Below are 12,260 nucleotides of genomic sequence, written 5' to 3'. Positions count from 1 at the left end.
CGGGACCCTCCCCTGACTGGAAGGGCCGGGGTGTGTGCAAGGGCTGAGCTATGCTAGGGATTAGTCCGGCGGCAGCCCTCGGAGGCAAACGTGAGGTTTGCGCTTCTGGGCTTTACGGGTGTGGGGGCGGGGGCCTGGCCGGGAAGGGAGACTTCGAGGGTGGGAGTTGGCTGAAGGCCTGGCCTGGAATGGGAGATTATGACCCCGATCCTAAGCAAGTTGTTTTCCTCATCGGTGGAAGCGGGAGCCTAGCTCTGTGCGGCGCTCAGCTCAAGCCAGGCGCGCTGAAAGGGTTTGCGAGTGGTGAGCCTGTTGGAGACGGCCTGGGATCCATATCCCATTTCGGAGGCCCGGACTAGCGGCTTATTTTTCATGGAGCGGGCACCTTTTTTTTTGTAAAATAAAAGTTACTCTGGCTCCCTTTCCCTGTTCTGGAGGGTCAGTGGTGAGAATCTTTAAGGTGGAAGAAAAGAAACACAGCCTGAGGCACATTAACCCTGCTAGATGTGAGGTTTGTATCTCCTGGAGCCAGAGGGTGCTCTCTTACTGCTCTGGCCTCTCAGCATCCAAAGAGAAACCAGGCATCAACCCTGTTTTTTGGTTACCCTACTGCCTGATTTCCTTTCTATGTTCAAGGGGAACCCCTGCCCCAGAAGTTAATTTTCTGTTCCCACATCAAGTTTCTCCCATCTACAGAAGGGATGCACTGATCTCTGGAGCCTCCGCCCCAAGGCCTCTCGAGGCCCAGATTTCTCAGGGGCTGCAGCCAGGTTAAAAATGACCCTCCAGATTAGCCTGCCCCAGACTTACTGAGCCAAAAGAAGCTTCTCCAAAACCACCTTCCCAGCCCCAGTTTAGGGACAAAGGAAGCCAGAACTCCTCACTCCTTATTGGTGGGTGAGGCAAGAAAGATCCTGCATCTCAGTAAGCCTGGCTCTAGGCCAAATTCTCCACTGGCCCTGGTCCCTGGGTCACTCTACACCCCTGGTGCACAGAAGACATATCCTCTTTGACTTTTCAGTGGCCTTTCACTTTTGTGACTTCGAAAGTTCCCTTTGTCCTAGTTCTCTCATTGTTTTACACTGCATCTCATTGACTTCCTGAAGTTTAGGTTCATAAGACAGTTGGGTGGAGTGTTGTTCCAGGCTCTGTGGGCCCAGTGTGTGCAAGATGTTACTGTCTCTATAGCAGGCATCCCTAGCTGAACAGTGGAGGCCCTTACCTCTCAGGCACCAGCACTGGGTGGAGAAAACCATATGAAGCCTGGAAGGAGGAAGGGACCTTCCTGAAGGTGCAGCAAGTCAAGGGACAACAACCTGGAGGGAATTCAGATCCACTCAGCCACTAGGCAGAGGCCAAGTGGGACAGGACTGTGGCTGCTCAAGGGGGTCAATTCAGAGGTGGCTCTGACCTTGGAGAAGTTTTAGGAACACTCAATCCATTGATTTCCCCAATTGTTTCCTTTTTATGTAAATTCAGTAGTGATCTGTGATAGAAATTTATGTCTTACTAAGCCCAAAAGAGATCCTTGTGAAAGCATAAGATAAAAATGCTGGGTGCTAAAAAAGCCCTGGGTCATGGCTTCATTGGCAGTGTTTAAAATTTTTTCTTTCTTAGCATTTCTGGAAATAATGGTGTCTAACATCAGCACTCTCATGGACTCTGATATTAAACAATCTCATTCTTGGGCCATTCATTTAACAAGCAGTTACTGAATGTGGTGGGGTTCCTTCCCCCCTCATTGATCCAGTTATAGCCCAGTTAAATAGATGCCCTGCTTCCACTTTGCAAATGAAGATATTGCTCAGAGAGGTTAGGCAGCTTGCCCAGGGACATACAGCTGAATGTGGATCTGACTTTTGCCCGGTTGGTCTCCACTGCCTCTCACCCATCAGCCTTGAGGTTCGGCTTGGTGTCTTAGATGCCTTAGGGTCCCCAGTGGCTTCTGCCTGCTTGGAATAAGTCTCGTCCATTTGTCTGCAAGTATCTATTAAATGGCTGCTGTGTGCCAGGCACTGTACTAGGCATAGGGCACACAGCCTCTGACCTAAGGAGCTCATGTTGGAGACAAAGATACCACAATTAAATTCACAAGATGATTTCAGGGAGTAATGAATGCCTTGTGGAAAATAAAGCAGGTGATAGACAACGAGTAGGATGGGAGCCTTCGTCAGGGTGGTCAGGGAGAGTCTCTTTCAGGAGCTCACCCTTCAGTTGAGATCTCAATGACAGGAAGGAATGCTTGCCAGGCCACCAGCACAGAGAGTGCAAAGGTCCTGAGGCAATGGAGCTTGGCACAGAAGGACCATCAGTATGATGGGAGCAAATATGGAGAATGGGCAAAGGTAGTGTGAAGGAGGTGAAGAAGTGGGTCTAGGTGCTGCCTGGAAGGCGGTGGAGAGGAGGCAGACGTCTGGTTCCCGCCAAAGTCAGCTGCCTCCGCCAGCTAAGCCGCTCTGAACTCTGTGCGCAGCCGCCAGAGCCCCACGGCAGTTCTGCCTCCACTGGGCAATTTTTGCTTTTTTTTTTTTTCTTTTTCATAAGGATGCAATTTTCTGCGTGCTTTAAGGACATTAGAAGGGCATTTGACTGACGCGCCATGCGAAACGCATTAGCAAGGCTCGAGCTGGCTGCGCACTGGAAGTGGCACCCGCTTGGGGAAGGGGCAGGTAGAGGTGGCAGCAGGCTTTGGGGAGCAGCCAGGGGGAGGAGATAGAAAGACCGGGAGAAACCGGGAGAGGAGAGATAAAAGAAAGAGAAGGGGAGAGAGATAGTAGATGCAATAATGGACTTATCAACCTGGAAACTGTAAGAGAAGGAAGAGGGGAGAAGGAAGGGTGAGAGCTGAGGTGTGGTGGAGGGGGTAAAGAAGCAGCTGAAAGGGGAGTGGGGTGACTCAGTGGAGATGGAGAGAGGAGAAGTGTGGGAAAGGGGGCAGAAGTGAGAGCTACAAGACAAAAAAAAAAAAAAAAAAAAGAGGAGTTTCCATCTTGGCGCACAGCGGAAACAAATCCTAGGAACCATGAAGTTGCAGGTTTCAGCCTCTCACACATGCCAAGCTCTTTTCTTCAGGGTCCTCGAACATGCTATTCCAGGCCTTGGTGTCCTTCCCTGCACTCCCTGCTTTGTGTCCTTTCTCTCCTACAGATTTGGGCTCCCTCTGTTATTCCCAGGGTCAGCTTCTCTGACTGCCTTGCCTGTCTGGCTGGCACTCACCTCTGCTATGATGCCTTGTGCATTTGCCTTTGGGGCATGGCTGTCTCAATCCTGGCGCAGCCTGACAGCCTCCTGCTGGAGCTCCTTTCCTCCTGACATTCTCCTGAGCAACAAGGAACCCTGGATTTGCAGCCAGACAGACCTGAATCCAAACCTCCAGGTTCTGGCTGGGTTGGGCGCCCATTACAGAAGCTCAGAAAACTCCTAGAGCTAAGAGGATGCTGGGCTGGGCTCATTCTCTTCCAGGGTCCTTGCAGAGTACTTCTTTCCTGTGTAAACAGTGGTGGGTATATGGGTTGGGCATAAGCAGGGTGGGCTCTGGAGGGATTTGACCTGGTCCTGGAATGAGCACCTTGTAGGGTGTCTCCTGGGATGTGGTGAGACCAACAGAGCAGCAGCATCTCCCAGCCTGGGAGCCTGGCTGGAACCAAGGACCCTCCCCAAGCTTATAAGTGTGCCACCGCTGCCTCCACCACTTGTGGAGCACTGATGCTGGGCACTGCTTTAGTTAATCCTACTCAAGGTGGAGAAACCAAATCCACCTCACAGATGAGGAAACAGAAGCTCAGAAAAGGGGAGACTTGCCTATGTTTACACAGGCAGAACTGGGGTACAAATTCAGGCCAGAGCAACTTACTGCTTCTGCTCTGCTCTGTAGACTCAGCCCTGAGTAAATTCCAATGAAGGTTGGCTTGGTGGTTGAGAATGTGAGTTCTAAGCCAGGCTTGCTTATGTTCAAATCCTGTCACATCACTGGTTAGCCATGAACTTGGGCAAGTATATCTTTCCTGTGCTTCAGTTCTCTTTAAAATAGGGACCAATAATAAAATCTCATCCCTTCCTTGAGGTGCCTGATCACTTAGCCAGCAGGATTTCCTCACAAAGGAGTTTTGAAGTTATTCTGAGGGTATGATATGAGCTTTATGTGATGTCTCAGGGGCTGATGGGAGTGACTCAGGTGTTGGCAAAGAAGTCCCCTGGCCCGCCCTATCCCATATGTGCCTTAATAGCACTTACAAAATTTTTGGAGAGATTATCAGTTGATGGATTTCTGGCCAAGACATTGGTATGTCTGCCCTGGGAGGGCAGAGACCCTGCCTGTTCTGCTCACCCCTGCACCCTCACTCCTGGGACAGCGCCTGAGCTGTGGTAGTTTCACAAGAAGTGTCTATAGGCTAGAAGAGTGAATGCCACTTACAGGCTGGGAAATCCTGGGCCAAGACACCTCCCCCCAACCCCCACCCCAACATGTGTGCTGAGGATGTGTACAAAGATCTCATACGACAATAGTTAGCCTGGCCTTTGCTTCAATGGGCTCTAGAATGCAACGTCCCTCCCCCCAGGGCCTTGTGGTGGTAGTGGTGGTAAACTGAGGCAGGGGCAGGGTGATTGGCAGGCCCCAGGATGTGGCCCTGGGAGAGCTCTGCTTGTTCAGATGGCTGCTCAGAGCCTCAGGGCCATGTCATTGCTATGCTTAATCTTTTTTTTTTTTTTTTTTTTTTTTTTTTTTTGTCTTTTTGCCATTTCTAGGGCCACTTCTGTGGCATATGGAGATTCCCAGGCTAGGGGTCGAATCGGAACTGCAGCCAACGGCCTATGCCAGAGCCACAGCAATGCGGGATCTGAGCCGTGTCTGCAACCTACACCACAGCTCACGGCAACGCCGGATCCTTAACCCACTGAGCAAGGCCAGGGATCGAACCCACAACCTGATGGTTCCTAGTCCGATTCGTTAACCACTGAGCCACGACAGGAACTCCTGCTACACTTAATCTTTTTTTTTTTTTTTTTGTCTTTTTTGTTGTTGTTGTTGCTATTTCTTGGGCCGCTCCCGCGGCATATGGAAGTTCCCAGGCTAGGGGTTGAATCGGAGCTGTAGCCACCGGCCTACGCCAGAGCCACAGCAACGCGGGATCCGAGCCGCGTCTGCAACCTACACCACAGCCCACGGCAACGCCGGATCGTTAACCCACTGAGCAAGGGCAGGGATCGAACCCACAACCTCATGGTTCCTAGTCGGATTCGTTAACCACTGCGCCACGACGGGAACTCCCTACACTTAATCTTTAACAGCTCCCATCTGTCCAGGGCCAGGCCTAGTGCCTTTGTCCACCCAGTCCTCCACCCTCTCCTCTCACTGCCCTCTGCATGGCCTGTGGGCTCCACCATGTCCAGAATCTATCATCTTCCAGAGCTCCCTCCTCTTCTTGAGGTACCGTATCTGCTCTTCCTCAGTTGGCCAAATGCAGATACTTTTCAGAGACCTCTCTGACTCCATCCCTGTCTGAGTTGGGCACTGCGGTGTGCTCCCACATCCCCTGGGCTTGCCCTGAACCTGGACATTCATGCATATCCCCCAACCCCAAACCAGGCTGTGGGCGGATAGTCAGGCCTGCAGTGAGTGAATCCATGAGTGAATGAATGAATGATGGCCTTGATCTGATTTCCACCTGCAAGTGCTGGCTTCAGGCTGCCTGAAGGTTTTTGCTGCCACCCTCACACTCTATACCCTCATCAAGTGGTACCCAACCAGTGGCTGCCAGGAGTTGGTGGATAAGCATGGCCCCTTAACCCCAGTTTCACCCAGTGGGAATTTGCTGGAAAACACATCTTTTGTTAGCTGTGGAGCATTTTGCCTTTTGTAACAGGGTGATCCATGGAGGGCTGTTAGGGAGAGTAACCATAGAAGCAGCTCTGCTGACAGCTCTGAGTTAATAGGGCTCCATTTGAAAAAGTGAAAAACTGCAAAAAAGTTTAAGACAGTCATTTGTAATAGATGTTTTTTGAGGACTCATCCCAAAAACATCATCCCTCTGATGCTGTCTACTCACCTTCAAGCAGCCACTGGCTTTGCTTCAATCATGCATCAGTCACCCTCCCTAGGAGGGGGAGAAGGAAGAGGAGGGGATAGTGAGGGAGGAGGGGAGGAGAGGGAAGAGGAGAAAGTACAGGAGCAAGATAAGGAAGAAGGAGGAGCAGGGAGGAAGCAGAGGACAGAGAAGGGAGAGGAGAAAGCAGAAAAGTGTTATTGATGTCCAGTCTGTGTGCTGCCAACAGGTGCTGTTCAGAAACTTCTGCCTGCCCTTCCCATTTGTCAAGGAGACCTTGGGCATTGGGTGAAACAAACTCCTAGAAGCCCTTCTAGAGAAGGGCAATCCCAGAAGTTCCCACTGTGGCTCAGTGGTAATGAACCTGACTAGTATCCATAAGGATGTGGGCTTGATCCCTGGCCTCACTCAGTGGGTTGGAGGTCTGGCATTGCCGTGAGCTCTGGAGGTTGCAGATGGGGCTCAGATCCCAAGTTGTTGTAGCTGCAATGTAGGCTGGCAGCTACAGCTCCAATTTGACCCCTAGCCTGGGAATTTCCATATGCTACATGTGCAGCCCTAAAAGGCAAAAAAAGAAAAAAAAGAAGAAGAAGAAGGTGGGCAATCCTGTTTCTTTGCAGCCATGGCCCTGCTTTGTGGCCCAGCTGATGGAGGATGAGCAAGTAGAGGGGAGGGAGGGAGGGGTCTGAGGGAGAAAGGCCAGGCAGGGATGCTCTGAGCATGCACCATTCATTCATTCATGCACCCAGGTCTTCATTCCCCGCCTTTGCTCCTACAACAAAAAGTTATTTATGCTGATTGGTACACTCATACTCATAGCAGTATTAGTTATGGTAGCCAAAAGGTGGAAATGACCCAAATATTCATCGATGGATAAGTAGATAAGCAAAATGTGGTCTATCCATACAATGGAATAATATTCAGCCTTAAAATAAGGGCATTCTGACACATATTACAAAATGGATGTACTTCAAGGACATTATGTTCAGTGAAATAAACCAGACACAAAAAAGACAAAATCCGTGTGATTCCACTCATACGAGCTACTAAGAGTAGTCAGAATCATACAGACAAAAGTAGAATGGTGAGGAGTTCCTATTGTGGCTCAGCAGAAATGAACCCGACTAGTATCCATGAGCATGTGGGTTCGATCCTTGGCTTTGCTCAGTGGGTTAAGGATCTGGCATTGCTGTGAGCTGTGGTGTAGGCTGGCAGCTGCAGCTCTGATTCAACCCCTAGGCTAGGAACTTCTATGGCTTGCAAATTCAGCCCTTAAAATGCAAAATAGTAGATTTGAGGGTGCCAGGGGCTTGGAGAGGGGAGAAGGGAAGGGGAAGTTGTTTAATGTATAGATTTTCAGTCCTACAAGAGGAAAAGAGCTATGAATGTGTTTAATACCACTGAAGTATATGCTTAAATATGGTTAAGATGGTAGATTTCATATTATGTGTATTTTAGCACAATAAGAGAAAATCTTAAAAAAATTCACAAGTTCTAGCTATATGCACTGAACATTTCTTGAAGCAATAAATCCAGCAGCAGTGAGCAGGTCTGGGTCCCTCTCTGTGGACTCTATTGCTTCTCACCAAAAGGAACCAAGGCTCTAGAGAGCAATAACTGGTCTATGTCTGGGACAGAAAACTGGCAAGATGAGCCTGGAATTTCTTGTTATAGCAGACAAGAAGGAGGTGACTAGTGCTACTGGACCCAGCCAAGGAGAAGAGCGCTTCTGCTGGGCCAACATGGGATAATTTGAGCAAAAATAATAACTGCAGCTGTTTGAAATACATCAAGTATTTGGGGGAAAAAAACTCAAGACTAAGGAAAACTCATTAGTTGCTCTTGGAGTGTGCTGGGTGTTATGGACTCAACATTTGTGTTCCTCTCAAATTTATATGTTGAAACCTAACCCCCAAAGTGATGAGCTGGGCTCCAGGGCAAGGGGCACGGAGAGCCTGGCAGCACGGAGCTCGGAAAGAGTCCACAGAACCCCCACGTGGTCTCCTCTCTCCTCAAGGAAGCCGGTGCTGGCAGAGGAGAGCTTTCTTCCAGCATCAAATGCCAGGGATGCCCACGGGGGTGGGGGGTGGGGAGCATCCTCTCTCACGAGGGGCATATGATGAGGGTGGAGCTGTATGAGGTGTGGCGAGTGGGGCTGCATCTGAAGGCACTGTCAGACCTGAGAGATAGGGTTCTTCTCTCCAGTCTGTAGACGATGAAACTGAAGCCCAGAATGAGCCAGAGAAACGGAAAGTGTCATTTCTGAGCCCCCAACCGCAGTTGCCACCAGCTCTGCCTGTGGTGTCTATGCAGGGTGTGAAGTGTGAGAAGTGGGGAGGATGCAGATTCCAATGCTGAAAGTGCCATTTGCTGTCTGGTGCAAACCTGGACTCAGTGTCCCCGGCTGAGGAATGCTGACCTGCAGGGGGCGCTCCGGAGTGTCCCACTCATGTCTGTGTGCCTTCCCTGCCAGGGTCCCATGTCTGCAGGACAAGCCCCTGTTCACTGCCGTCTTCACCACAAAGTACTGTTTGTGATTTTTTTTTTAAAAAAACACTCTCTGTGAGTGACTCATGCATTTAAAATTATTTTAATATATTTTACACACTTGTGTATAAATGGGGCCGTGTGTTTCTTCTTATTAAAGGAGTCTTATTTAGGCTGGTCATAATATGATCAGGAGGCTCTCTGCTGAGCCTGGAGTATTTATAGGGACTCAGAGTGGTGAACAGTGTGGAGAGCAGCTCTGCCCTGTGGGATTCCAGGGGTACCTGTGCCCAGAGGTTCCCTCTGGGTCCCTGCAGACTGCAGGGCCAGGGTGTGCAGGCTGCAGTCCTCCCCCACACAATAGCATGAGATGTCTACTTGGCAACCCCCAGGACCTGCCCCAAGGCCCCAGGGAAAGTAAGAAATGTCAGGTCTTATACAACAGGTGGGTATGGGGTGGACCCAGGTCTTGTCCTAGTGGGGTCTGACTTAACTTGATGCCCTTTTGAGAACCTGCAAATGCCAGGTTAGGGTTTCGGTGATGGAAGTGTGGGTGAGAGCCAGCCCTGCCTCCATCAGCTTATGTCCCCTCATGCAAAGTGACCTCGCTTTCCTCCTCGCTCTCTCAAGGTCCCTGGCTCCCTGTGACTCCCCACACCTTCCCTGGGCTCCAACCAACCATCCAGCCAAGCTGGCCTCCCAGCCTTCTCTCCAGCACCCTTTCCAGGACCTTTGCCCCTGCTGCTCCTTCTGTAGGACACTTACACAGAGCCAACGCCACCCACCTCTAGCAGGTGCTATCCTCTCTGTCAGCTCCCATTGCTCAGCCCACGATCATGCCCCCACCTATCCACCTCACCCAGCACCCCCAGCCTCCTTTCTCCCCTTTCCTTGCTTCAGGGTTCTTAGCACGCATCCTTAGATATCAGATTATGCGTTGTTTTTGCTATATCTTGTTTATGTCTGTCTCCCCATCCAGAATGATATCTCCAAGCACCTTTGCCTCTTACATCCCTCCTGTGTCCTCAGCTCCCAGGAGAGTGCCTGCACATAGTAGGTGTCCAATAAATATTTGCCGACTGACTGGACGGATGTGTGGATTGATTAAGTCTGGTCCCCCAGTGAATGCAACACCCACATCTTTTCTTTTCTTTTTTTGCATTTGCTCTTTAGAGCTGCACCTGAGGCATATGGAAGTTCCCAGGCTAGAGGTCGAATCAGAGTTGCAGCAACACCAGATCCCAGTAACACCTATACCACAGTTCACAGCAATGATGGATCCTTAGCCCACTGATTGAGGCCAGGCGTCAAACCCACAACCTCATGGATGCTCATTGGGCTCATTACCACTGAGCCACAACAGGAACTCCACACTGCCCACATCTTAATTGGGTATGCATTAGCGGTGGAATTGCAGGCCTCAAGTACACGCAGGCTCAGCTCAGGTGAGAATCTCCAGCAGCTCTCTAAAAGCAGCCACAGCATCTTAGTCCCCTCTTGTAGGATTCAGGTTGTCCTCCCTCTCCACACTTGGCACCATCAGTCTCTTTCCTTTTATCTCACCTGTACCTGACTAGTGGTGGCTCACTGGGATTTTAATTTGTATTATCACCTTTCCCTGCGTTTGAGGCCACATAGATATGCGCTTTTGTGAAATGCTTATTCAAGACTTCAGTTCTGTTCCCTATGAGGCTGCTTGTTTTTAATTTATTATTAGTAAATTTAGGACACTGTAATATTCTGGCTAAAACTCTTAGTCACTGCAAAGAGAATGTTGTTCCCATGGTGTGCACGGTGCCCACAATGATCCTTGCCTTCCGGTCAGCTGGGAGCTGGGATGCGCTAGGATGCTACTCCTCAGACTTCCCCCAGGGGAGGGGAACTAATAAAAATGTGCCTTGGACTTGCTTTCCCAAGGCCTCCTCTTTTTACGATCTGAACTTCTTCTCTTCAGAGTTGTTTTAGAGGCTGCCTCCTCCAGGAAGCCCTCCACACTCTTCCAAGCCCAAGGTGGGAAGCTTCTCGGTGCTTTTACAAGTCACTCTGTTGCATCAACATTGTCCAGTTGTCTGTTTCCCCAGCTGACTCGGTGACTTGGGCAGGCAGGACAGGTGTTTCCCTGAGTACTCAGAACCTAATGCCCACAGGCAGTAAGTGCTCAATGTGTGATGTTCGAATGCTGAACAAAGCCAGGAGTCTGAGTCTCAGAGCTGTGCCTCACTTCTGGTTGCAAAGATTCCAGAGTGAAGACTTTCATGTCAGAGCTGTCTTATCATGTCCCAAGCTTTAGCTGACCGAGTCCTTGCCGTGCAAGGACTGCCTATGCTGCAGCTGTGGCAGTGTAGGATCCTTTAACCCACTACATTGAGCCAGGGATCAAACTGTGCCTCGAGGCAACCCAAGCCACTGCAGTCAGATTCTTAACCCACTGCACCACAGCAGGAAGTCCAAAGACTTTCTTACCTGCAGATTTGTTCCATGAATTTGATTCACCTCATGTTTCTCTTTAAATCTATTTGCTTTTTTTTTTTGATTGGTTACTAGATCTTTTCATTTTTCTTTAAATCACAATTTTTCCAATACATTTTTAAAAAGACTTTATTTTTTTAAGAGTAGTTTTAGGTTCACAGCAAAATCGAGCAGAAGGAACAAAGATTTCCCGTATACTCCCCAGCTCCATCTGCTCTTATTAACATTCGCTACCAGCGTGGTCCTGAGGAACACGACCCGGAGTGGGTAACTGAACTGACTCTCCATCCCACTGGTCCCCTCTCTGTATCATCAGGAAGCTCCTGCCACATCCCAGGCACCTTCTGAGCACTTTAGAACTTTGCCATGTCTCCAGCAACTGAAAAGGTAGTTCAGATACAGAGTGCTTCACAGGAAACCTTGGGGCCAGATGGTTTCTGGCTTCAAGCTTTTCAGATATTCAGATGCACATGCACCATGTATTATATATGTGTATTATGTTCTCAAGCCCTCTATCTGTTGGACAGAACATGGGAATGATGATTTTGAGAGGCCAAACAGGCCACAATCGGCTTTGTGCAGGGTCAGGGCCTTCCACCCCATTGGTTTTCTACTAACGTACGGAAACAGCTGCCAGGTTTCTGGATCTTCTAGATTTCAAAATTGAAGACTGTCTTCCTATTTTCTCCATTTCACAGATGAGAAAAGAGAGATGCTGAGAAGTGAGTAGGCTACCTGGCAAGGGGACTGGAGAAACCTGGCTTCCAGTTAGGTAGAGCGGCTCTGGTGGCTTTCAAGGGACAATAAGTGTAGGCAGACAGGGTGTCCTCTGTGGACACCTCTTCCAGAGGAGCCGACCCAAGCGCACACATGTTTGGACCAACTCCAGGGCAAGTGCAGTGTTTCCAACCTCAGCCAGGTGATGGGCACTGCTTGGAAATTCTCCTGGGGGTCCCAGTCAGGCCTGTCCCCCATCCTCTGTGGCAATGATTTTGCCTTTCCCATTTATGATCGGGTGATTTCACTCCTTCTCTCCCTGTACCCAAGGCCTTTCTGGAATCTGTTTCCTGTTCCTTGGGCCCAGTAGAATGTGATGGCCTTTAGGGGCACACCAGTTCTGAGCTCAGCTCTCTCCTGGCAACTGCTTTTGGTGTGAGGACAAGCAGAGACGGGGGAGCCAGCCAGCCCACGTTCAAGTGCGAGGCTACTGGTGATCACCACACTAGCATGCATAACATACCATCATGAAGGAGTCTGAAT

This window comes from Sus scrofa, chromosome 3, assembly GCF_054392235.1.
Source record: "Sus scrofa isolate SSC_HxYL_T2T_F1_AM1 chromosome 3, Sscrofa_HxYL_maternal_Yorkshire_Landrace_v2.0, whole genome shotgun sequence".
In the NCBI taxonomy this organism is placed as follows: domain Eukaryota; kingdom Metazoa; phylum Chordata; class Mammalia; order Artiodactyla; family Suidae; genus Sus; species Sus scrofa.
This window is presented reverse-complemented; position numbering follows the sequence as displayed.